We start from the raw sequence: 8,739 nt of genomic DNA, 5'->3' as shown, positions 1-8,739 counted from the left end.
TCGGATGCTGCCTGACCGGCTGTGCTTTTTCAGCACCACCTCTTCCAATCTGATCTCCAGCATCTGCAGTCCTCGCTTTTGCCTACAAACTTGATGTTTTCGCAGTAGTTGTCAATTTTGCCTTCAAAGTAGTATTTTGATCTCGGTGGCAATTGATTGTATAAGAACGTCAGTGAGAATCATGATAAGCTTATATTCAGGTTATATGTTTGCCTTCGGTAATTCCCGTTAAATGGCACATCTATGTTCTATAATAACATCACTTTCTAACCAAAATGGAAATTTCCCTCGAGGTGATAGACAGCATTAACTCGAGGCCAGGAGTGCAAGACCTGGTCCTTTCAAATGCATTTGGAATCACTAGTTATTGTTCCCGTAAAACACAAGTTGTAAGAAAGAATGTATGCAATCAGGGAGATTTTAGCTATATTGCAAACTCCCGGAGTTCCTTCCACATGCGCCCAGGCTCTGGTTGTGGTCTAAGTGTGGGCTTAATGTAGCACCTCCCCACTCAGAAAGCTGAACATTAATAAATGAAGATAATAAGTCAAAGTTTTTCATCTTGCACTCATTAGAATTAGGATGCAAGAAATAGACTTGAACAAAGGGACGCCATTTTACAAGGAATGAGAAAAGGGTGTTGATTGACTGGACCGTATTAACATGGAGATGTGGCAAGAACAATTAACTGTCAGTCTGGATTCGGTCCAAGCAGGTAGATTCTGATTGATCAAATCTGTTTCTCTGGTCCTGGTTCTGATAGTGCTAAGTCAAAAGCTTAGACGTTTGGACTTCCCTTCGGCAATGTTTAAGTTCTGCATTACTTGGCAATTATTTAGGCATCTCACAAAGTCAAGATGGAAATTCACTCTAGAGACTTAAGTGGCCCATCCTGCATAACGCAACAGCGCAGTTTCGGAGCATTTCTTGCATCAATGGAGCTACCCAAACTAACTGCAATTAAAGAGCATGTTTTTAAAGATGCCATAAAGTCGTCAAAGGAACTAGAAAAATGCAGACCATCCTTGTTTTAAGATACCTTTTTTTCGCGAAAGTTTGGCATTTCTTTGAGCATCATAGTCAGTACTTTCTTCCCTGTTGTTCCCAAGGTTTGGTATCTCTGCCCATGGCTTTGATAGAGTTACCGTTCTTGATCCTACAAATAGAGATGATTGCTCGCTAACCACATTCCCGGTCAAGAACTTCTGCCTCTGATGCCACCATTTTGGCTATTGCTTGCACCCACTGTAGCAGGACTTTATTATACAACCAAAACATCTGGACATGGCAACGTTTCACACTCTGCACAGTCAATCCAGTTTCATTCTTAGAGTAGGTGAAAGACACTTGGTGCGACCATTATGGAAGACGTACGGCCAATCATTTTGCTTCTGATATTAAAACGTAGAATCTGATTTATTGTACTGAAGTCAACAATTATTGTTTCGGTTACTTGGCAATCTCCTAACTCAGTCTGATTGTTGATTTGATTTAGAAGCAAACGTTACCTATTTTAAAGTAAGCCTTTTTAGATGAAGTCCCGGTAGATGGCAATTGCCTAATGGTGTAATCAATGGACTCTTAATCCAAAGACCAAGGTAATGTTCCGGGGACTTGGGTTCGAATCCCGCCAGGCAGATAGTGGGATTTGAATTCAATAAAAAAAGTTCAGGAATTAAGAGCCTGATGATGACCATGACTCCATTGTCGATCGTCAAGGAAAACCCATCTGGTTCACTAATGTCCTTTAGGGAAGAAAATCTGCCATCCTTACCCTAGATATGACTCCAGATCCACAGCAATGTGGTTGACTCTTAACTGCCTTCTGGGCAATTAGCTAATGACGCCCTCATCCCGAATAAAGAAAGAAAATCCGTGTTTTCACACCACTTCATCCCACCCCTCATCCCTATTCAACAGCTACCAATTCTCCGTCTTTATTTTTGTCAGAATAACATTTAAGATAGTTTGGGATATTAACGTTAAGAGTCACTCTGTCCTCTAGAGTCCACTGTCAACCGAACTACTCTCACATCAAACTTGATCAATTTCCTTTGGAACATTTCCCAGGAGGCTTGTTCATAATGAATCAAGACGGACACACGATAGTTGTAAAAAGTTGATAAGTGTTTCACTGGCATTGGCGGGGTGGGAGGCATCTAAGAGTGAAATCTCATTGGGATCAGTGCTAAATCTCGTCTGTGAAACTGAGCAGTCAATTGCGTCCATTGGGTAAATGTTCGGTAGAACAACGGGTTACTTTTCCAAGCTTCTAACCGTCTTAACAGTAAGGATGGAGCTGAAAGAGCTTATTCATATTTTGGGTATATTCTATATTGCAACGGATATTAAGATATACATTGAAAAAAAAGTACAAGCTCGCGTTCATATAGCGCCATTTGTGACCCCAGGACGTTCCAAAATAATTTACGCACAAAAAGTACCTTTGGAATATAGTTAGAACCATAGAAATGTTCAGCATTAAATAAAAGCCTTTCCGCCTATCATGTCCTAGCGCTGGCTGAATGTTGTTGGAATGTAAGAATCTGCATTCTATTTGGACACAAAATCCACAAATAAAATTGTGCTAATGAACAGATTACCTGTTCTGTTGATAGTGGTGGAGGGATAAATATGAGACGGGACACTCGGGTGATTTCCTATCACTTCTTCCAAATGACGCCTCGGGATATTTTACTCCTACCTGAGTGAACAGGTGAGATGTCAGTTTAACCTGGCATCCAAAATAAGGAACCTACAATAATATAGTCATGCCCTTAGTGCTATGCTGGGGTGTCCGCCTGAAATATGTGTTCAGGTTTTTGACTGGAATTCAAACCCACATATTTATTCCTTAGAGCAGAGAGTGCTGAGTCGTCTGCCACACTAATCGATACCATATTAATACAAAAAAGGCAGATGAACTGTAGGAGCAGTAATAATTTATGTAGATGGAAACAGGAGGTTAGAGAGATCTAGACAACGTAAAGTGAGTATGGCAGATACAATTGAATCTGTGGAAATGTTCATCCACTTTGGATCTAATAGAGGCAAATGTTCTTCATAGCAAGAAACTTTTAAAAATGATAGAAATAATCAATTTCCTATGATGGAGAATGAAGAACTCTTAAAATGAGTAGTCTATTCATCAGGAAATGCTGTTTCATCCAGAGGGTGATGGAAATGTGGAAGACCCCATTCCGCAAAAAAAAACTGTTAACCTGAAATTGATAATTGTGTAAAACGTAAGGGGTGATAAAGCATTCAGAATTAAGATAATAAAGTTGAAATGAGATATAGATAAAACATAGTTTCTACTCAAATTGAATGATGAAACATGCTGGAGGGGCTGAACGGCCTCTAATTTTGCTGTGTTTACATGTTTTTACAATTGCAGAATATATAACATAAAGATGGTTTTCTTTATTAAAGAGGAGACCTTCTGCAATGATAAGGCTCTCAAAACAGGATAGAGATGGGGTTAATATATTTACATGTAATGTTTGAGGACAAAGACTTCGCCAGTATTTAGTTAAATCCTTTAATATTGTTGGCAACTTTGAATGCTTCGTGTGGGTGTTGGATTGTGTAAATGTATTCCAATCTATTATGGTTACATAATTTGGAGATGTACTGGGGTGTGCAAAGTTAAAAATCACACAACACCAGGTTATAGTCCAACAGATTTATTTGAAAGCACAAGCTTTCGGAGCGCAGCCTCTTCATCAGGCAATCACCTGATAAAGGAGCAGCGCTCAGAAAGTAAGTGCTTCGAAATGATTACATACGGATTCATTTTGTCCAAAAAAAAGCTCAGACTGGACGTTCAGCTAGACTAAAACACAGAGATTTTGTACAGTTGCTCATTGAATGCCCGGCCAGAAATCATTAAAGTTATGGTGAGGTGTCGATGCTATTAAGCACGACATCATCTAGAAACAAGAGATTTTTCTTCCTTGAATAAAAACCACTGTACAATGTTTGAAGATAATTTTGACATTGTGGGTGGCGAAGCAGACACTTCTGTCCACCTTTTCTAAACTCCCTGTTGCACTGACCATCTCTGGTCGAATTATCAGTCAGTTGAATGGAGCCCGATTGCAGGGCTGCTGTTCTAGTCAAGTGGAAGGGTCGAAGCCGCTTAACAAAAACCAAATACATTATGGAAATAGAATATTGATTTCGATCTGGGGATTGAGCGACTTGGTTATTTGTATCTCAATATGTCACGAGCAGCTTCAGTTTCTGAGCTATCTCTCTCTCCATTTTACAAGCGTTTCTTTTCGTCTCTCTATTCCTCTCCCTTTTAGTCTTTTTCACATGTGATTTGTGTGTACTTTATTTGCATAATCCAAACACGGATCTTCTTGGCCCATCTTCACTCCACAAGCATTGTTTAGACTCTCCTTTAGTCTAAGATTCAACTGAAAGCCTGGCCTTTACACAAATGACTTGTCCTTTTCTCTCTGCCAGACCTCCAAGTAATCCGTTTTAATGATGCGACCCTGCCTCTGACCTGCTTCTTCACTAATCAGTTTTCTTTTGGACTTCCTGAAACCATCAAGGTGGTCCGCTGCAGGAGACCGGCAGCAAGAGCATTGCAAAACTCATTAGCAGCCTCGAATCCATCCTCGCAAACCATCTGCATCCAAAGCGATAAAATCTATATTAAGAAAACTTTCACTTGACAAGATATGAGAAGGTTATTGAGAATGAGCATAACCACCGAAACCGCGACAGTAAAAGAAATTCCTCTCAATTAAGCAAACAAAAAATAACTGTTTCAAATAGTGAATGGCAAGTATCAGAGATGAATAGACTTATTACACCCTACGTGCCCTTTTCCCTAGATTACAACACTAATAGATTTCATGTATTGTTTTGAAGCTGTTGGGACATTCTGAATGACGCTATAGAAATTCTATAATCTTTCTGGACATGTAAATGATTGTATTTTTCATTCAGAAGTAATCCCTGAATACAGGGCTCCCTTCCCTCATGAATTCAATCCACAGATAGTATCTGCAGGTAACCGTAACCCGGGTTTTAATGAAAGGAAATGTTCTGAGATTGTTGTGTTTCCCTTTTTAAATGGATGTGTTCATGATCACTCTAGACAAACTATTCCTTCTAATTCTGGCTTCCACGAGACATTCTAAATATTTTCCTCATCTCTCTACCTGTTGTTTACATACTTACTGGGTCTGCAGTTCCTCTGAGAGCTGCTTTTCACACATAATTCTGCAGCAAGAGGTGTACAGTATGGGTTGCTAGGTAACTGGGTGAGAACCGATGAATCCAGGTTGCAAAGCAAATGCTGTCACACGGCTACGTCCTGCACCTGGCAGCCGTATCTAAAGTCGTTTCCAACGAAACCTTTCCAAAATACTTAGCGATTTCGTCCCTTTTCCCGTTTTACCTTGGAACTTGCAGTAAGTTCCCTGTGCAGGCAATTATGTAACTAATGATTTATTGAAATATATTCAACCACTTTTGTTCATTGTGCGAACAGGTAGCCTATTTCGTGTGGTGCAACAGAGCGTTGGCAACAGATAGACTTCCTGCTTTTTCAGCTGGCTTATAAAGAACTAGTGCAACACTATACTCCAATTACAAAGACGGAGTGCTGATGTGAATAGCTCCTAGATTCCACCCCTCACTAAATCTGGTAAAGACAAGTCCATATTGACAGTACCCATTGGAAATGTTACCCATTTGTTACTCTTTCAAGTCCTGAGTTGTTGACATCTCTGATGTTATTTTGGATTTACAGCACTGTGTTTATCACTGGCACGGAGCTGGTCCTCAAAAACACTTTAACAATCTGCAAATGTTTTCAAGTTTCAGTTCAGCTTCTTTTTGAAAAAAAATCTTCAATCTTATTCCTCCATCCATTTCACATCATATTATGATTTTTGATATTAATTTCTTACAAAGCAATCTTCCAAAAATCAATCACACTTTTTTGAAGCAACCATAAATTGAATTGCTCTGTTGCAGCAGATTGTAATTGTTCATATTTTCTTACTGACCGGTCTTTTCCTTCTTTTTTGCTTTTTCTTTCTTTGTTAATCTTTTGCATCCTAAACTAGAATTTCAAATTCTACAATGCATCCTGATGCAAAGGATTGTGGGTCAGGCAAGTCATGTAGGTAGAGGCAGGTTCAAACTGACAGTAACCATTTTCACTGGAATTAGGGCCATTATTTTGCATATAATATTGAATTGTTCACTCAATGACAAATTGAACTCATTCTCGTCTAACATCTACAGAAAATGTGTTTGTTTGTGTTTTCACCTAAAGTTAATAGATGTGACAACAATAAAAAGGTAAGATTTATCCAAAGTCTATACTGGAACCAAATAGTGGGCATTGTGCTAGAAGAGGAACAATCAAATGATTTCATGTGAACAGAGAAGGATAACAATATTATTTATGTTCTGTCACCATTATTATTCAATATGTACAGAGAACAAATATTCAGAAAATTCAATGCAGTTCCTGGAGTAAAAATTGAAAACTGGAACACAAAGTTACAATATACTGATGACACTTTCAGATTCAGAAGAAGCCCTACAAAGTATCTTGGATCAAGTAAAGTCTGGATGGATTGAGTATGGTCATTAAAAAGACAAAAAAAACAGTAGTAGTCAGAAGGACATTTGAATGAATTAGAATGAAGATTGAAATGGTATTACACTGAAAAAGAAGATAAAATTGTCTATTTTGTCTAAATGATAACAGGAGATGGCAGATTTTATGCAGAATTTACTGCTGTTTACTGCTTAACATATTTACTGCTTAATATATTTATCACTTATATATCAGTGATGTATATTAGTGCTAATAAGTGTGTTAATTATGGTCACTTAACCCATTGAGGTTTTGATACATCCTATTGAATCCACTATCAAACAGGGTATCTCCAAATTCTGCATAAAATCTGCCATCTCCTGTTATCATTTACTTTCAGTAGTTTTCCAAACATTCCATTATACAGAAAAAAACATTTCCAGGTAGTTCCATTCGATGGCTCAACAGGACAGTTCTCACAGACATTTTAGGGTCACCTGGTCATCTCCAGTCAGAACAGGCTGTTTTGCATTAGGTCTGTTTTCCGTTTACTTTTACACTGCATTTCAATTGCTCATTGTCATGTCCAGTTAACCCTTAATGATTAACCCTTAATGATCTGGTTTGAAGATATCATTTTTAATTCTATCACTACATAGGCAGAAATATTTTTGAAGATGAAGGTTGTGTTAACAACAAGAACATTTATAAAAAAGCTCATCTAGGGCTACATTCTATCCACCTTTTTTATGTCCCAGAAACCTGGAAAGTAAGTAAGGATCTGTGGAAGAAAATAGAAGTTTTTACAATGTGGATACTAAAGCATACATGAAAAAATTTATACACAGACCAAAAGAGATATGAATAGGTATGTGAAATTACAAGAACATACAGAAAAAAAAGAATATTTTGGCCATTTTGTCAAGCTGAAAAGCTTAGGCGAGCTCTTCTAGAGGACAAAGTCAAGGCCGGCAGAAAGAGGAGCCAACCTAAGTGTAGTTAAATGACAGTTATCAGCATGGTTGTAGGCAAGCAATAGTGAATAAGTGAAGACGATGAATGTGGCATATTGTGCCGGCAGATTCCGTAGCAGGAGTAGCTACGAGCAGCAGCAGTATGTTGGACAACTGTGGAATTGTTTCTTAGATGAAAACTGTCGCTCAGTTAGTAGTTGATTAACCATTGAAGGAGAAGGTTACAGGTTCAAATCCTGCTTCAGCGATTCTGCAAATAATCTAGACTGACACCTTTTTCAATGCTGCCTTTTGAATGCAAAACTAAAATAAGGCTCTATTTTTCCTCTCCATTGGGTATAATTAATCACATCAGATTTTATTTTTGCAAAGTTCTGCCAATATTTATCCCTTAATCAACATCGCTAAAATCTTCCAGTCACTGCTTATTGGTTCTTGCTTTGTGCAAATTGGTTGCTATGTTTCCTACACTACAACAGTGATTATAGTTCCAAGATGCTTGATTAAGGATAAAGCACTGTTGCAAGTTCAGACAGCATGCAAGACAATATATAAATGTAAGTTCTTTCTTTCCTAATGTCTATACACAATGGGTCAATGATTTTATGGTTTTTTTAAAGGTACATTTTTGTGGTTACTAAATGGCATCCGAAGAGTTTGATTGGCTAATATTTAGCTTTGTGAAATAGGAAAAAATAATAACCTTATGTTTATCCATAGCATCTTTCAGGATCTCTGGATGTCCGTAAGTGCTTTACAGTAAATGAAGTACTTTTGAAGTGTAGTTGGGGTTGTGTCCGGAGAGATCAGACATGATTCAATGCAAATTGAATCTGCCTTTAATCTCCATTAGCCTCACAATAGCATCACATACTATACAAGGGTGAGTTTTTTTTAACCTGTCACATCAGTCAAAGGAGACCTTTTTTTGAACGAGGTTGCCAGACTGTTTCAGTTTTGATTCCTGGGCTTGTTACCACTAAAAACCTGTTCAAGGTAATTCAAAGCTATGTTTATGTAGGACCCTTCTAGTCAGCAGATAATGGACATACTCAATTTATTAGTCAGAGTGGGATTTGTTTTATGTTCACACCAGTTGCAATGACATAAAGCATCTCTGAATGCCAAATAGCGCCAGTTTCTTTCTCTTGCTTAGTCTTACACTGTCTACTGAAAGATGTTTTATTGCTG

This window comes from Hemiscyllium ocellatum, chromosome 20, assembly GCF_020745735.1.
Source record: "Hemiscyllium ocellatum isolate sHemOce1 chromosome 20, sHemOce1.pat.X.cur, whole genome shotgun sequence".
Classification (NCBI taxonomy): Eukaryota; Metazoa; Chordata; class Chondrichthyes; order Orectolobiformes; family Hemiscylliidae; genus Hemiscyllium; species Hemiscyllium ocellatum.
This window is presented reverse-complemented; position numbering follows the sequence as displayed.